General features: G+C 33.4%; 1 long non-coding RNA gene across 1 annotated transcript; it reads left to right on the top strand.

The window, feature by feature from the left end:
- Positions 1-7903: 7903 nt before the first annotated feature.
- LOC121225658 (uncharacterized) lies at positions 7904-8967 on the top strand. Its single transcript, XR_005923519.1, has 2 exons — positions 7904-8336; positions 8615-8967. It is a non-coding gene; the product is annotated as an uncharacterized lncRNA (long non-coding RNA).
- Positions 8968-19860: the final 10893 nt, after the last annotated feature.

Genomic DNA, 19860 nt, shown 5'->3' on the forward strand with positions numbered 1-19860 from the left:
AGGATTGATATGCGTGAACTCCCAAACTAAACAGTGCCATCATTGCCCAGCTTTAAGTTTTAAAAAACAAATTTTGGTCTTTCCCTTTGAAGCAGAAAGTGCTTCTTTTGGGGTTTCCTAACCCTTCGGCCGCCGTTCAGCCCACGCCCCAATTTCGTCAGAAGGGACACCAGCTCGACGACTCCGGCGAAAGGTAAGTCTCCCTTCTTCTTTCTTTTTCGTATTTTAAGCGAAAAAATAAATAAAAAAATGAATCACTAAGAATGATGAACCGAAAAAAAAACCTTTTTTATTCCAAAAATTATCGGATCTGCTCTTTCAAATCCTTCTTTTTTCCTCTGTATTCTCTTTTGTCCAAAAACCCCCCATTACAGAATAAAAGTCGGTCTTATATAGCCCGAAAAATCAAATACCAGTGCCGTTTTTCCCTATTTCTTTTCTTTTGGACTCTTTTGAGTCCGTGTTTGCATGTGTACGTGCGCACATAGGGAGGATCGGCCCCGAGACGTGCGGCGCTTGGGACGTCTGCTGGAGGCGCGGAGGCTGCTGTGGCTAGGGCGCATAGTGCTGCTAGGGTTTTCTTTTTTGCTTTTTAGTTTTGGGCTGAGGTCTGTATTGTTTGTTGGTTTGGGCCTGAGTATTATAATGTAAAATGGGTATTAGATTAGGCCTGGGCACATTTGGGTTTATACAGCTGCCCCTCTTTGCTCATTGTCGTGTAACGAGAATAGAGCAAAGACTAACAGCCCAATTGTGCCCAGCCTTGCTAAGCCTCGACTTCTTCAGTACTTTTCTTCCTCAGGTAGCCTCGTTCATTCCTACTGCATCTTCAGAGGTATAGGAACTGGTGCTCCAATCTGCCCCACTCTAATGTCGGGGAGATAGGATTCATATGTCGTAGCTTCTCAAAAGAACAAAAATTGCTATCTTTAATCTGCTCCACTGCAACTTTAGGGAGATAAGACTTATAGCTTCAACTTGTCCTGCTACAACTTAAAAAATAAATCTGATGCGATCTACTGAAACTTCAAAGAGATGAGATCTGCGGTTTTAGTCCACTCCATTGCAACTCCAAGGAGATAGGATTGGTTACTTCTGTCTGCTCCACTGCAACTTTAGGGAGATAAGACTTGTTTCTTTGATCTACTTCACGCCAGTACATGAAGACAAGATATGCTATCTTTGATCTACTCCACCACCAGTATGGGGAGACAAAATCTGTTTCTTTGATCTACTTCATGCCAGTACATGAAGACAAGATTTGTTTTCTTTGATCTACTCCACCACCAGTATGGGGAGACAAGATCTGTTTCTTTGATCTACTTCACGCCAGTACATGAAGACAAGATCTGTTTTATTCGATCTACTTCGCCACCAGTATGGGAAGACAAGATCTGCTGCTTTTCAACCTACTCCACTATTAGTCAGGGAGATAAGGCTTTATGATTTCGTCGATCTGCTCTCTGTGGAACATGACCTGTATGATTCACTTTATGAGCCTAATTATGCCTAATGATTAGGATGTCATGATCAAATGAATCAAATGCTCCTAACTAGGCGTGTATGAATGACATTTGAATGAATGCAGAATGTCATTTTTTCGAGAATGATCTCTCATTTTCACTTAGGTTATCATTACTCAAAGTTTATTTAAAGTTTCATCGCTAATGTGCTATAGCACCCTCTTGCTCAGCTGGCGTCTCGAAAGAAACACTTGACCAGATTGCCCCCCACTGTAAACCTCCAAGTTTGATCTATTGGGATGCAAAATTTATACCATCTTTCTCCCGTTGTAACCCAAGAGTAAAAAGATTTGGTCTTTTCTCAATCCTCTACTATCACAATTCAAGGATGCAGGATATGAAACTCTTTGGTCCCTTACACCATTCCGAGGGTGTCATACCAAATTCTCATGCACAAATGAAGAATATTCCTCTCCAAGAACAACTTCTTCCTATTATTCGGTGATCATTGCCTGCTTGTTCATTGAAGCCTTGTCACCAACATGACACATTGCCATTTTGTCCAATCGATGTTTTAGGCAAATTTAGACTTTTCCTTATTAGATTTCCAACCTGGTGCGTTCTAAACAATAGTCCTGTTTTAGGTTCCTGTATTATTTAGAAACTTCTAGAGTAATATGCAAAACTTCCCTTGTGAAAGTTTTATTAGTCTATTAACCATTATTCTAATGCAACATGCTTGCAAAAAGATCATGGATAAGAATAGAGTTGGCTCTGAGCATAGCTTGAAATGAATAAATTATCAAGGATAATAAAGATGGATAACAAGGAAATTGATTTAGGAATGCATATCTTGGAAATGAATGAAGTATTCCAAGAATAACAAAAATAGTATAAGGATTAGGTGCCCCAGATATCGCAGCCTGAACTTCTCTGTACAGACTTTCTGAAGACCATTCTGACTTTAACATGTGTTTAGGAGATCTACAGTACTTTGTCGATGCCCCAAAAATGTCGCCTACCCTTTCCTGTTGATTCAGGTATAGCAAGACCACTGCATGCCCCGCTCTGATCAGTATTTGAGCTGCTCTGATTACTTCATGCCCCATTCTGATCAATATTTGAGCCGCCCTTTTCGGGTTTTCAACTCAAATCCCCTTTGGTCTAAGGCGCCCTTTGCGAGTTTTCACCTTAGCCTCTCCATTTTTTATTTTTTTTTACCCAAGGCTCCCTTTGTAGGGTTTCAGCCTGGTCTCTTTTTTTTTTGAGTCAAAGCGCCCTTTGTAGGCTTTCACCTTGGTCCCACCTTTTTTAAGCAGAGTATTTCCTGATTGAATCTGAGTTTACAGAACTTTGTAAATTTTTACCATCCATCTCACTCAAGATCAAAGCTTCTCCAGAAAATGCTTTCTTTATAACATATGGACCCTTCTAATTTGGCCTCTATCTTCCTCTAAAATCCTTTTGTATAGGAAGGATCTTTTTCAACACTAGTTCCCTCTTGTGAAATTCTTTGGGACGAACCTTCGGGTCTTCCTCTTAGGATAAAATGTAGAGAAATGACAATTCGACTTCAATGAGTAAAGCTATGATAAGCCAAAGACGAGGATATTGCCCCAGCAAAGAAAGTTTACTGCATCGTTCATAGCATCGATGTTGAACCTACTACCCATTTCTGACATCATGCTGTTATTCAGATTACAAGCTAGTGCTTAACCCGAGCATATCTGGGTATGACCACGTGAAGACATCATTGAATTCCTGGGGTAGCTCTATAAGGTCCCGCCTCGTCTTTGTGATCATGTCAATTCCAATCTTCACCAAGCTCACAATTTCTGATAATTCATTGTGATGTAGGATCTGTCTATCCTCTTATTCTATCACCCTCCTCAAGTCTGAAGATAAGCTACAATCTATGTCATCTTCAAAGTCATGAGATCCCTCTAAACACATGTCTCACTCAAAAGGAAATTTTGAGTCTGTAGCAGCGTCACTCATGACATTGATATCTGGGGACCCATAGTAGGTATCCGAGAATATACAAAAGAATGTATGAATAATATGAATGAATGGTTTGGCAGAAAAAATCCAAAAAATGAAAAAAACGTAAAGAATGAAAGAACATTTGCTCAAAGATGATTGCAATAATGTATTTCATTAAAATAATAATGTTCAGACGTGAGCCTATTTCACAAAGAAATCCTTATTGCTTCTAGGCTGAAAGCAACAAGTGTGTTCTGAACATTACTCTAACAGACTCTAAATACTTCAGGGGTTTCCTCCGTAGTCTCATTATTTAGAACACCTCTAAGGCAAATATCTAACAAGGACCCTTTAAATTGTGTCTGCATATATGGCATCGATGTGCAAATTTCTCACCACTTCTTCATACATTGCAGTCCCTCCATCCTCAATCATGATTGGGTAGCGGATTTCCTACGCTAGACGAGTCACCAAACTTGACAATACCCATGTTGATAAGTCTTTCAACTTGCTTCTTGAAGGCAGTGCAATTCTCAATCGAGTGTCCCGTAATTCCTGCATGGTATTCACATTGTGCGTTCGCATCATACCATTTGGGATACGGAGGTTGTAGAGGCTTCACAGGAAAAGGGGAAACAACATGTGCATCAAACAGATTTTGATATAGCTTCCTGTGTGACACTGGAATTGGCGTGAATTGGGGCCTCTCTGTGTTTTGTCTTGTACCAGCTTCCTGTTTTGATGAACCGTGTTGGTTAGCAACCATCTTTCTTGGCTGACTCATAGTAACTGATTTAGAGTAACCCATGTTGTTCACATCATCTTCTCTTCTCCTTGAGACTGACCTCTTGTTATTCTCTCCAACATCGATCTTTCCACTTCTTATAGCATTTTCGATCATCTCGCCATTCATGATTATGTCGGGAAAGCTTTTTGTAGCACTCCCCAACATATGTGTAATGAACGGTGCCTTCAGGGTGTTAATGAACAACATGGTCATTTCTTTTTCCAGGAGCGGTGGCTGAACTTGGACTGCGACCTCCCTCCATCTCTGCGCGTATTGTCTAAAGCTTTCACTCGGCTTCTTCTCCATATTTTGAAGGGTGATCCTATCAGGAGCCATGTCCGTCAGATGGTTATACTGTTTCATGAATGCTTGGGCCAAATCCCTCCACGAACCAATCGTGGTACGACTCAGTTGATTGTACCACTTAGATGCTGCCCCTGCAAGGCTATCCTGGAAACAATGTATCAAGAGCTGGTCACTATTAACATATCCCGCCATTCGTCTGCAGAACATGGTGATATGAGCCTCTGGGCAACTTGTCCCATTGTACTTTTCGAACTCAGGCATCTTAAACTTATGAGGGAGTACTAAATCCGGAACTAAACTCAGCTCTTTCGCGCCAATGCCTCGATAACTCTCAGTGACCTCCATCGCCTTGAACTTCTCTTCGAGCCACTTGCATCTTTCTTCTAATTGTTTCGGTAGCTCCTTTTCCTTCTCAACCACTTCATCGAAATCAGGAATGGCAGTGTTAATAGGGTTATTTTCAAGATTAGATCCCGGTCTAGCTTGGAAGCTCGAAACACCATCCCGAGACTGCTGCGGCATGATGGTAACAGTAGATTTGCGTAGGTATTCGGCCTGAGTTCGCACATGTGGCGGGGTGAAACCTGAAGCATAGGAAGGTTCATCATCATCTCCCTCATCGACATTTGCCATGGGGCCCTTTCCTTTATCGAGTCCTTTAGCTATCAGGCGGGTTAGTTTTGCCACTATATCTTCTTGGGATTCCCGCATCTTCTCAGTCATTTCTTGCTTCATCTTGTCTAACTGCTCCTGCATCTGTAGCTGAAGTCGGTCCTGTATCTCCTTTTGACATTGCTCGAGTTTTTCTAATCTCTGATCCATATCTTTCGTCTTTGCCCGAGTGCCGTATCGGTGTTGGATTGGTTGGTTGGTTTCCAGGTTAACTGAGCAATGATTTTAACTAATTAGGATCATTTAGAGGTGTTTAATGCATGTAATGTTGTGTAATGCAAATGCATGAAGTGAATGCAAAAAGAGACGTTGATTTTTGGTTCAATTCTATTAGAACAACTTTACTAGAAAACAAATCTCTTTACATAAAGCAGATATATATACGATTTTGCCCTTATAGACGGAGTCATTCGATCCTCCTCTTCATTCAAGTATTAAGATAAATCTCACGAACTCTTCAAAAGGGATGTCTCTTCTATCTCCTGGGCTGTGACTCGTTGCTCCTTTATCGTCGCGATGCTCGTTGGCTTCCCTTTTTAAAAAAAGTTCAGCGGCTCTCGAATAATCTTCGTCAGCTTGAGTCTTCGGGCAACGGAGTAATGATTGTGTAGTCCTCCATTAAACTACTATCTTTCTCCTGTTGTGTTTTCTCGGAACATATTCGGGCAACCGTATTATTTTCCACTTTATCAAGAAACCCATCTCCTTATGACAAGCTCTCTATTTAACAACCGAACGTGAATCAACACCTCTTTTTATGAAATGTCATGCAATCATGATGTCATGCAATCAAAACAAAATAAAACCAAGTCAGTATCACATATAAAGATATAATCCAATATAACATAACACTTATTCGGGAATCTACTAGGGTTTTGGAGTAGCTCTACCTAGGGCAAGTTCCTAAAGCTCACTATATGAGGTTTAGTTTCTAGAGTAAGGGTACCCGAACCAGCAGATTCCTCGATCCTCACCCATTATAGGCTCATATAGATCGAGTTCAGTTCAGGGGGATACATTTCCCTATGGCTGCACGGAGATGAAAATCTCAAGAAGACATAGGTACGGATGTATCCCGGAAGCGATCCACTACCCTGCACGGAGGTGAAAACCTCACGAAGGACTAGTTTCTCGCTCCCACTTAAAGGGTAAAATGCAAAATGCAAATGCAGAGTTGCCAACATACCAAAACTCAATGAATACGAAGGGAACTCATGAAATTTTTTTAAAACACTTTTGATTTTCGACACAAAGACAAATATAATCAGTTTATGGCTCGACTCTCTACGTCCCCAGCGGAGTCGCCAAGCTGTCGAAACCGTCTTTTTGAAAATAAAAATTTGGTTGTCGACTTTTAAAAATAACACTACTAGAGTCGCCACCGATCCTTTATTAAGGTGTGATCGCCCCACCTTAAAAATAATTTTGGTCTGCGAAATTTGAGAAAACAGGTTCGGGAGTCGGTTACGCACGAGGAAGGATTAGCACCCTCGTAACGCCTAAAATTGGTACCAAATTTATTTTTTTAAATGCCTTAGTGTCGAAAATTTGAAAAGAATTTAAAAGGAAACTTTTTATCTCATGAATGGATTAAAATAATAAGACAATTCTTATTTCAAAGAAATAAACACCACACCCAGTAAGTTAGGACACAATGTTTTTAAATCTTCAAAATACCCGAATATTGCCTTTTGTTTTTGAAAATTCTTATTTCGAGAAGAAAATGTCATGACCAGTAAGTTAGGACCCAACATTCTGAATTCCCGAGAATAAGCTTTTATTTAAAATTTATGAATTTGTTGCAAAACAAATACTTGGCTTCCTAAATTCATCGAAAAATAATCGCGATCCAGTAAGTTAGGACACGATCTTTCACGAGAATTATGAATACCAAATATTTAAAATTATAAAACATGATGATTTAAATTCCTTGAGAAAATCAAAAAAATATATTTTTAAAATGGATGCTGAAAAGGGTTAAGGTAAAACATGGAACAGATACCCTAATTTCAAACATAAATGGATAAATATTTACAAATATATACAAATACAATATACAAGTAAATTTACAAAAAAAAAAAGAAGGAACGAAATACATCAAACCCCAAAAAAACTAATAAAATGCATGTATATTTATATATGTATATGAAAATTATGAAAATAAAATAAAGATAAAAAAATGTATATGTGTATATATTTACAAAAAAAAAATATAAGTATACATGCTTTAGTAAAACAGAAATAATAATAGTATATGAAGAAATTAGGAAACTGTGTATATAGATGTACATACAAAATAAAATAAAATAAAAAAATAAAAAAAATTGCAAAAATATATTTACAATAATTTTGGAGGGCGTACGTGCATATCAATATCTATTTATGCATATATATATTATAAAATATGAAAAATATATAAATATAATAGAAATATAAATGTATATACGTATATATGTATATAAAAAACTAAAAAGAAATAATAACAATATATATATAAAAATATGTATATGTATTAGAGAAATATTTAATATATGTATATATATCTATTAGCATACATATGCGTATGTATGTAAGTATAATTATAATACTATATAATATAATAATAATAATAATAGTAATAATAATAATAACAACAAAAACTAAAAAACAAACTAAAAAAAACCTTAAAAAGCACCATTAAGGATTAAACTGAGAGCTAAACGAAGTTAAAAGGCCAAATTTAAAAATAGAAAACACCAGGAAGGACCAAAGTGATACACGCGCCGTGAGAGGAGGACTTAAAAAACAATTTTCCCAAGTCGTTGAAGCACTGTGCAGTGACATGGATTAAATCGTCACGCGAGCAAAATATTTGGGCCGAATTTAAAAATAAAAAAACTTGATTGAAACATGTAGCAAAAGAGGAAGGGCTAGGCGCACAAATTTCCCATTAAGGATTGATATGCGTGAACTCCCAAACTAAACAGTGCCATCATTGCCCAGCTTTAAGTTTTAAAAAACAAATTTTGGTCTTTCCCTTTGAAGCAGAAACTGCTTCTTTTGGGGTTTCCTAACCCTTCGGCCGCCGTTCAGCCCACGCCCCAATTTCGTCAGAAGGGACACCAGCTCGACGACTCCGGCGAAAGGTAAGTCTCCCTTCTTCTTTCTTTTTCGTATTTTAAGCGAAAAAATAAATAAAAAAAATGAATCACTAAGAATGATGAACCGAAAAAAAAAACTTTTTTATTCCAAAAATTATCGGATCTGCTCTTTCAAATCCTTCTTTTTTCCTCTGTATTCTCTTTTGTCCAAAAACCCCCCATTACAGAATAAAAGTTGGCCTTATATAGCCCGAAAAATCAAATACCAGTGCCGTCTTTCCCTGTTTCTTTTCTTTTGGACTCTTTTGAGTCCGTGTTTGCAGGTGTATGTGCGCATATAGGGAGGATCGGCCCCGAGACGTGCGGCGCTTGGGACGTCTGCTGGAGGCGCGGAGGCTGCTGTGGCTAGGGCGCATAGTGCTGCTAGGGTTTTCTTTTTTGCTTTTTAGTTTTGGGCTGAGGTCTGCATTGTTTGTTGGTTTGGGCTTGAGTATTATAATGTAAAATGGGTATTAGATTGGGCCTGGGCACATTTGGGTTTATATATTACCCTTAATTCTCCTGACTTTCTTGCTGATTTCATGCTTTTGCCGTCCAGCCCAAATAGACCTTGGGTCTATTTTTCTTTTAAGTCCTCTTCCTTTTATCATTTAAGTTATTTAATCATTTCTTATAATTTTGCATTTGTTACAATTTAGTCCTTCTTGTTCAATTAATTATCGGAACTTTAAAATTTCTTGACGAAACTTTAATACTAACTTTTTAGCACTTCATAAATATTTATAAAAATATTTATGGCTCTGTTTAAAATCTCTGATGTCTCAATACTTCGTTTTCGATTCTAATTATTTTAATATTTATTTCTAGTGTACTATTCATTATTTAAAAAATTTTCTTAACTTCACGTTTAACTTATACTCACTAAATTAATAATATTTTCTACTCATTTGTCAAATTTAGTGATCTCGAATCACCGTTCTGACACCTTTGAAAATTTAGGCCATTACATTTTTCCTCGTCGGATTTGTGGTCCCGAAACCTCTGTTCTGACTAAAACCAAAATCGGGCTGTTACAGAAAACCTCAACCCGTAACAGTCTTAGCTAAAGAACCTTAGCTATATTAAAGCTAAGACATGTTTAACACTCAAACCACTAAAATCTCGGTATAAGGAAAGTCGCCACACTCGGGGTGGGGAACGGAGTGATAAGACAATTGGTGAACGCCACAAACCTTTCGGCTTGATAAGTTTGATTAAGAACCAAGAAAGAAAAATCTAACAAAGTATAAATTTGATTAATAAAGTTCTAACCTCAAAATGTCATTGTTACAAGATATTTATAAACACAAAGATAACTACTCAAATTCGGCATCTAATGGTGTTCACACACACCATAAACATGTTCACACTTAACATAAAGATATTCACATATAGGTCATTAAAAATGGTTCTTGAACTTGGTAGACGCATGCATAAACCGAATGGTCACTTCTTCCCCTTTGGTGCGTGCATGCATGCTTAGCCATGAAGAAACTCCATGTTCCATGAATTGGTCACCTTTAATTCCTCACCATCCCCTTTGACCGAATGTATAATGCGTAGGACATGCATTTCCATTAATGATGTCATAATGAGATTGTTGGTTCATGAATTTGATGCATGGATCTTTGAAGTTTATTCCCCACTTTGGTGCATGTATATTCTCATTCAATGGCCAAATTTATGAGGCACATTCCCCTTTATTTGTTCATGAATTCTTCCTCATTAAGAAATGCATAAAGACATGTAGTTGAGCAACATTTGAATGGTCATAATGCATCTTCATTGAAGGTTGGTTCTTGAATGTTCTAGAAGCTTTTTGGTGCATGCATTCGGCTAGATGAAAGGTCACTCTTGGGCACCAATCGATCACCTACAACCAATATAAATAGTCATCATACTTCGCAACAAATCATTCAAAAATTTAGCTAAGACTCACGCATAAATAGTATAAACACAAGACACTACTTAGTTATTAACACTCATGCACCAGACACACGCATATATGTAACATTTACGAGCAATGACCCAAACATGCTATCATATGCATATATATATCTTAACATGCAATGTGCGATAAAACACAACAACATAAAATGAACAACACACCACACACATATAATATGGACATATGACTCAAACTCATGCATAAAAATAAATAACTCATGCAACACATTAAATACAATGTAAGATAATATCGATGGATTAAAATAAAATGCAACTTATTAAAATAAGAAAAAGTCCTTGAAATAGTTGGCCCAATAATCAATCAAGCCCATGAGATGTTTCATTTTGCACTTGGGTCCCTCGTGTTTGGGTCGATTTCGACATCGTCGAATTGCTCCGTACCATGATGTGACCGGAATCACATCAAAGCAGCATCACTTCTTACATTTCTACAGATAAGAGTTCCTTTAATAGTTTCCATTAAACTTGTTTTAGAATGAGTTTTACTAATGCATCACAAACATAAACAATAACTTGTTTTTACCCATTGAATTTTAAAATTAAAAGTTAATATTAATAGTTTGGTTCTCATTATCAATGTCTAATAATATGGTTGAAACTCATTCTAGTTGTGGTACTGCTAGTCAAATAAAATTATTTCCTTTGCCATTCATTATCTTAAATTAGAGACTGGATCTCTAATATAATCAATTCGTAGACAAACATGTCCAAAATATATTTTACAACATATTTTTGGACATCGTTCCCTTTTATTAGGAAATAGTCGGCATTGGTTATGACCAGAACTCTAATTTTCATTCATATAAATTTTAACCATTCTATTTCCATAAATTCAACTTTAAGTTGGATAAACTTAATAAAGAAGTCATTCACTTTAATCCTATAAGATTAAGAATCATTTCAATGACTTTTTCTTAATAAGATAGTTAAAATTATTAGATTGTATAATTTCATATTGTAAAATTTTACCAAATTTTACTACATTGTGGTTGTAAAATTATACCATGTGCAAAATGTGATGGCAACTAAAGTGAGAACTTTTAAAATGAGAACAATGAGAATTAAAATAATCGTAGCCATTGAATCAAAATAAATGGTTCTACCTTATTAAAATAAAACCAACAACACTCAATTTTTCTCTTCTTTTTCTTTTCAGTGTGTTATTAAAGTATCAAGGTGATTTTTTTTTGGTAATCTTTACTTTCATATTTAATTTCTTTTTTTTTTGAAGAAAAAATGGGAATTGGAAGCAATATATTAAGGTTATTAAGATTAATCAATTTGTATATTAGATATTTGCTTTTTTATTGAAAAAATTGGTTGACCATTTCATTTTTAAAAAATTGGGACTTTTACATTGGTTGAGTAAAAAAGTGAGTACCTAAAATCAACCAATAAAAAAATTTTAAATTTTTACAATGAAACGGTCTACCAATTTATTCAATCAAGAAAAACTAGTACTTAATGCCCAATTTGATTAATCTTAAAAACCCTAAACTCTTTCCATTACATTTTTTCTTAAAAAAAATTAAATCTGAAAGTAAAGATTATCCAAACTTTTTTCACCTTAAAACTTCAATTAAAAATAAATGAAAATATTGGGTGTTACTGGTTTTATTTTAATAAAGTAAGATAAATACAAAATTTAAATCTTAGAACTATTTATTTTTATCTAACAACTAAAATAATTTTTGTTCTCATGATTCTTATTTTAAAAAAGTTCATTGTTAATGCAAGATGTACATCTTTTACTAAAAAAAAAGGTTTAAATCAACAATCAAGATATCATATGTATCAATACAGTACTCTTTCATTCCTCTTTTCGATGAATCCTTAAAGGCATAATAGCCACAAAATAATTCCTGCTTCATAATAAATGATATTACAGCGTTAAGATTGCTAGAAAAATAGATTAAAAAATTGAAACATGAAAATTAAAAAATAAGTTAGTAAAATATAAAGACTTTGAGACTCAGAATAATTTTCTTTAAGCATTCAATAAATATGTCTTTACATGATATATAATTTCGTAGGAATATATCTTTTAATAAGATATCCTTTTATAGGATTGTATTGTTTTACAAGATAACTTTACGTAAAATTATGTCTTTATAAGATAACTTTACATACAAAAGTTATAATCCGATGGACTTTTCTAAATAACAGAATATTATTACATACAAACATTATAAACTATTATTACAAAATGCAACTATATGATTCAAGAGAAATGATTGTATGAAACTGTGATTCCATGTCATCTTTATTTCTTTTCAATATGAGAATGAAAAATCAGATTTTTCCTCCTCACTTTTAGCATTTTTAGTTGGATTTGAATTTTTTTTCAAGAGAAAAAAGCTAAAAATCAAAATGAGAAATATAATTTATCATTCTTCAAATAAAAAGGAATAAAAATAACGTAGAATTACAATTTCATACCACCTATTCTCCATCATTCAAAAGGTTTTTATACCTTTCCAGTTTTCACATTAATGTCGACAATGAAATTCGCCAAACTTTGGTGAATTTAATTTAATAGTCTGATCCATCACTTAAATAAGTAAGTTGGCCCATATTTCTTTTACAATATACCAAAGATAAGGTATTAAATTAAGCATTTAATTCATAGCGGTTTCAAGTTTCAATCATTAATATATTTAAGTTGCTGTTTTCAAATAATTTTGGTCTTTGATGACCACATTAAGTAGAAGTGAGTTCGAAACCTAACTTTGAGGAATTTTAGTGATGCTTAATAAAATATTTGACAGGGTCACGATTCAAATAGATAATCTGGAGGTAACTAGAATTTTATAAAAAAAAATGTGATAACAAACTTCGGTATCACTATGCTCAGAAGATTAAAATTTAAAGGTGACTAAATTAAAATCTTTTTAAATATATACGAGAAATCCTTTTTAAGCAATTTCATTATAATTTTTTATTATATTTTTTTAACACAATATTTAAATTCTTTCATAATTCTTCCTCAATCTATAAATAAAAAATAACATTTTTAAAACTACATCTTCCTGTATTAATCGACGGTACTCAAAGGAAATTAAAGAAGAAGAAAAAGGACCACTAATTTCACGTGTAATATCATAAAGAATGTCGCATCTTAAACTTTTGCTTTTTTTTAAGAAAAAAAAAACATAAAAAGGATGGATTTCGATTGAGAAATCGCCTAAAGATAATGTACATTTAATTAAGCATTTAATTCATACTTGTTTCAACTTTCAAGTTTCAATAGTACACAGTACTAAGTTAAATCGAATTTGGGTGAACTATAAAAATAGTCACATTTATTTACTTGAAACTATATTTTAGTTATTTATGTTTGAAATGTTACGTTTTAGTCACTTACGTTATAGTTTTGTTACGAAGTGGTCACTCTACTATTAAGTTTCGTTACATCCCTAATGGCGATCTTACGTCGCAGACCAAATAAATTTTAAATGCCAACTTGGATGTTCTATGTGACTATCCAAATTAAATGTATCTAATTAAAAATTTATTTTCATCCCAGGATATCCAAGTTGGCATTTAAAACCAATTTGGACTGCCATGTAGGACTATCATTAGGGAGGTAACGGAGTTTAACGGTTGAGTAATAACCTCGTAACAAAACGATAACGTAAATAACTAAAACGTAGCATTTCAGACATAAGTGACTAAAATCTATTTTTGTAATTTACCCATCGAATTTGTAAATAAAGTATACAACTTTTTCAATATATTTTTTAGGTAAAATGATCTTTTCGATTTCTAAATTAGTCCTCAAAAAAATGAAGTGAATTAATCTCTTTCAATTTTGAATATGGGCAATTAAAAATAATTAATCACGGTATTAATATTTTTTATTAATTATACATAATTTTAATTAGTATAATATTAAATTTAATTTTTAATTCTGAAAAATTTAATAAATTTTTATAAAAAAGAATTTTTTAGTGATGTTTGTTTGGTATGGCTTCAACCAATAGTTGATGTGATGATGTAGGTAATGCGTATAGCTTAGCAGTGTTAAAAGTCGGCATGTGCGTAATCGTCCAAAGCTATGTCGTGTCCTGATGTGGCTGAGAAACTTTTGTCCACCCTTTTCCTTTCATTTTTGTTTCAACCAAACTCATTAATAGGTGGGATGCAGTCCTTTTGTTTTAACCATTCTTCACTGAATTGTCATTCATCAACATTTAATTTTTTTTTTAAACATTAAAAATGAATTTAGATGGACAATACATTTGTCTGTAATTAATATAAAAATAATTGTGACAGTATGATTAAATATTGTAATGATACTATAATATGAAATAAAAATAAGTTAAACGTACTACATCGTATCACAATATCGCTGAATTGGGTTTTTGTTCTTTTATTATGCTAAAATTTGTAATATTTTAATTTTATAATTTGATATCTTTACTTTTTGCAATGTTATTGCTCATTAGTTTATTTAAATGTTAATTATTTTGATTAAAATAAACTCTGATTTTTTCTTAATAACAATCATTTAACTCGGTATTTTCGACATAAATTTTCTTTTTATGTTAGAAGAGATCAGAAGGGTTAATAATTAAATTGTCTCTTGAATTTGTTCAAAAATATCTAGTTAGTATTTGAATATTTTTTTACTTAGTTGGTACCTAAATTTATATTCTACCACCTAAGTTCATAACTCCCAACAAACACTATTTGTTTGTGTTGACGTGGCATTAAGGACCAATCAGATGGTGATATGTAGCAACCTCTTAGTATGACACATGGCATAAATAAATTTAAAAAATTAAAAATACTTTAAAAATATATAAATTAAATTCACATAAAAATAAACCTAGACAAGCGGTTGTCCAGATATATATGAATCTAGACACCTATTTGTCCAGATTTATTCTAGATGTATTTTTAGTAAGTTTATATATTTTAATTTCTTTTATAAAGTATCGTTATTGTTTTAAAATATATATATAAAACATAAATTTATAAAAATATATAAAAAAGTGTATAATATTTTTAAAATATATAAAAAAGTTACAACATATAATATATATAATTAATTAATTAAAATTTTTATAAATTTATTAAAACATATAAATATAGAAAAGAACTAAAATCACATCTACAATAAATCTAGATATATGGTTGTCTAGATGAATTTCAATTTGGACAACAAATCCATCTAGGTTCATTCTTAATGTAAAAACATTTTTATACATTTTTATTAATTTAAATATTTTAAAAATTTATACATTTTTTAATTTCAAAATAATATTAGCATGATATTTTATAAAATAAAAACATAAACTTATTTAAAAATGCATCTGCAATGAATCTAGATAAATGGATGTCCGGATTTAGGTGTATCTGAAAAAATTTACACTTTTTAATTAATTTATATATTTTTAAATTTATGTCTGCCATGTGTCATCACCGAATTGACCATTAGTGCCATGTTAGCACAAACAAATGATATTAGTACGGAGGTACCAACTTGGGTGATGAAAGACAATTCAGGTACTAACTAGGTAAAAAATAATTCAAGTTCTACCTAGATACTTTTGGACAAATTCAAAGGCAAACTACATATTAACCTTTTTATGAAAAATCATGTCAACATTTTCTTTTGGTACAAAATCAAGAACGATTATGTTCAAGAAAAGCTTATGAAGGCTTCGAAAGCATTTGTATCCCATTAAGTTGCATCTTTTCACATTGATGATTGCGTGTAGGTTGGTGTTCAATTTTGACAAATTGGGGAAGGAATTTGATATCATCAAAGATTCGCTAAAGTTTCTATTGAGAAATGTGTTTATACTGTAGCAAACATGTAACTGTTTTCTATTTATTTGAACGATGAATAAATAAAGTTAATTTCACATTTCATTATTATGTCTTTTATATTTCTGTCCTTTATATTTTTCATGTATTGAGTATGACTTCTATTTCAGTCAAATTTGAGAAATAATATTTCAGTTAAACTTTGTTTATTTGTTTCAATCAAACTCTGATTAGTTTAGATTATTTTATTATTATTTGACCTATGAATTTATCCTATAAATAGGCTCTTTTACAACCTTGGAAAATACACTCATTAGAGATTAGAACTCATAATACTTTTTGAAAAATTTTGTATTTACGTTTTAAGGGTTCTTTATTTTTTGGGGATTTCGAGGTTTAGTTTTTATCTCCATCTTTGTACTTTTTGTTCTTTTGTCATTATAGTAAAATTATCTTTGACTGTAATTTTTTATTCTCTTTGGAGAGGTTTTTCCACGTTAAATTTGTGTGTTAAAATTTTCAATTTCTTCCGCTATTTTTACTTATTTATTGCTTAATCGGGTTGATCCCCAATAGCATGTGTTGAAACCGTTTTTTTTTTAAAACAAAAATTTTGGTTATCGACTTAAAAAAACAAAAACTGGAGTCGCCACCGATCCTTTATTAAGGTGTGATCGGCCCACCTTAAAAAAATAATTTTGGTCTGCGAAATTTGAGAAAACAGGTTCGGGAGTCAGTTACGCACGAGGAAGGATTAGCACCCTCGCAACGCCCAAAATTGGTACCAAATTGATTTTTTTAATGCCTCGGTGTTAAAAATTTGAAAAGATTTTAAAAGGAAACTTTTTATTTCATGAATGAATCAAAATAATAAGACATTCTTATTTCAAAGAAATAAAACACCACACCCAGTGAGTTAAGGCACAATATTTTTAAATCTTCAAAATACCCGAATATTGCCTTTTGTTTCTGAAAATTCTTATTTTGAGAAGTCAAAATATCAGGACCAGTAAGTTAGGACCCAACATTTTAAATCCCTGAGAATAAGCTTTTATTTGAAATTTGAGAATTTATTGCAAAACGAATACTCGGCTTTCTAAATTCATCGAAAAATAATCGCGATCCAGTAAGTTAGGACACGATCTTCCTCGAGAATCACGAATGCCAAATATTTTAAAAATTTATAAAATATGATGATTTTAATGCTTTGATGAAATCAAAATATATAAAAAAACATGATAAAATGTTAATGCATATATAAAACACATATATAAGTATACATGTGAGAGAAAAGGAATGAAATATATAAACAAAAACCTTGTAATAATTTATAAAAAAAGTATGTACTTCTGTACATGAAAATTATGAAAATAAGATTTTTTAAAAATATATGTATATTTATATATATTTACAAAAAAAATGTATAAGTATATATATAAAATATAAAGTATATAAAAGTTAAAAAAATATTTAAAAAAAACGTATGGATAAAAGATATGCATATGTACATATAAAATAGAAATATACGAATATATACGTATTTACAGAAAAAAATAATTTGAAAACAAAAGTATGTATATATAAAGAACGTTTGTATGTACAAAAATATATATTTAAAATCTTTTAAAAATATATGTATGTGTATTATCTAAAACATGCGTGTATATGTATAGTAATAATAATAATAATAATAATAATAATAAAATCATAGCACAACATAATAAAATAAAAAAAAGGGTTAAATTGAACTAAAAAGGGAAAAAAAACAAAATTCGAAGTAAATCTGAAAATAGGACCACATTGAATGCGCGCGCAAGAGTGGAGGACCAAAAGGGAAATTATTCCCTCCCTCCAAAAACGCTGCGCAGTAGTGGGCTAAATTGAAAAACAAATAAAAATTGCGGCTCAATTTAAAAAGAAACAAAGCAGGTTTAATTGCAACGCGCCACGAACAGGAGGGACTCAATGCGCAATTTACCCTTTAAAGCCAAACGCGCGGATCCTCCCCTTCGGGTCGGGTCACCGTACGGGTCAAGGCTTGGATAAAACGGCGCCGTTTTGAGGTTTCAATAAAACCTAACTTTTCCTTTTAAAAATTTCATAACCCATTTTAAAACAAAAAGAATGATGCACCCCTCCTTCCTTTTTGTTCTCTGCTAGGATTTTATACCCAAGCCGCCGCGCCACCGTTCCACCATGCGCCACAGCTCCTACCGCGACGGAGGTGGCACCGATCGACGGTTTCGGCCAGAGAGAGGTAAGCTTCCCTTCTTCTTTTCTTTGTTACCTCTTAAAAAAAACATAAATGCAAAAGAAAAGGAAAAAAAATAAAATTGCAAGAACCCGATTCACCTTAAGAAAAAAAATCTTTGTATTTTCTGTTTTTCTTTTGATTTCTTTCTCTATTTCTCTGTATTTTCGTATTTCTTTTTACACTGAAATATCCCCCCTTTTACACTATCATCATTCGATTTTATAGCCGAATCTTAGAGAAATAATAATAAAACAAAATAAATCCCTTGATTCCTGCTATATTTTTTTGATGTCTATTGCTTGTGATCTGTTGCAGATTCGTAGGAGACGTGTACGGTTTATTACAGTGATGTTTGTGATCGGTGAGGCGGCTGCGGCGCTAATCATACTGCTACTAGGGTTTCTGAAGGCTTGTTTTGGGTCACATTGTATTTGGGCTGATGTAATTTGGGTTTTGTAAAAACTTGGATTGCTTACTTTTTTTGTTTTGTAAGGGCCTGGGTGAATTGGGCTTATTACAGTTGCCCCTCTTTGCTCGTTGTCGTGTAACGGGAATAGAGCAAAGACTAAAAGCCCAATTGTGCCCGGTCTTACTGAGCCTCGACTTCTTCAGTGCTTTTCTTCTTCAAGTAGCCTTATTCCTTCCTACTGCATCTTCAGAGGTATAGGAACTGGTGTTCCAATCTACTCCACTGGAATGTCGGGGAGATAGGATTCATATGTTGTAGCTTCTCAAAAGAACAAAATTTGCTATCTTTAATCTGCTCCACTGCAACTTCAGGGAGATAAGACTTATAGCTTCAACATGTTCTGCTACAACCAAAAGATAAATCTTGACGTGATCTGCTCTACTGTAACTTCAGAGAGATGAGATCTGTGGTTTTAATCCGCTCCACTGCCACTTTAGGGAGATAGGATTACTAGCTTTGTCTACTCCACTGCAACTTCAGGGAGATAAGGCTTGCTGCGATCTGTTCTCTGCAACTTCAGCTAGATAAGATCTTGTGGTTTTCAATCTACTCCACTGCTGCTCAGGGAGATAGAATTACTGGCTTCAATGTACTCCACTGTAACCACAGGGAGGTAAAATTCACCATCTTTGATATGCTCCACTACTACTTAGGGAGACAAGATCTGAAATCTTCAATCTATTCCACTGCTGCCCAGGGAAGTAGAATTACTGGCTTCAATGTACTCCACTGTAGCCACAGGAAGGTAAAATTCACCATCTTTGATCTGCTCCACTACTGCTTAGGGAGACAAGATTTGAAATCTTCAATCTATTCTACTGCTGCTTAGGGAAGTAGAATTACTAGCTTCAATGTACTCCACTGTAACCACAAGGAGGTAAAATTCACCATATTTGATCTGCTCCACTACTGTTTGGGGAGACAAGATCTGAAATCTTCAATCTATTCCACTGCTGCCCAGGGAAGTAGAATTACTGGCTTCAATGTACTCCACTGTAACCACAGAGAGGTAAAATTCACCATCTTTGATCTGCTCCACTACTGCTTGGGGAGACAAGATCTGA

Source organism: Gossypium hirsutum, chromosome D13 (genome assembly GCF_007990345.1).
Source record: "Gossypium hirsutum isolate 1008001.06 chromosome D13, Gossypium_hirsutum_v2.1, whole genome shotgun sequence".
Lineage (NCBI taxonomy): Eukaryota > Viridiplantae > Streptophyta > Magnoliopsida > Malvales > Malvaceae > Gossypium > Gossypium hirsutum.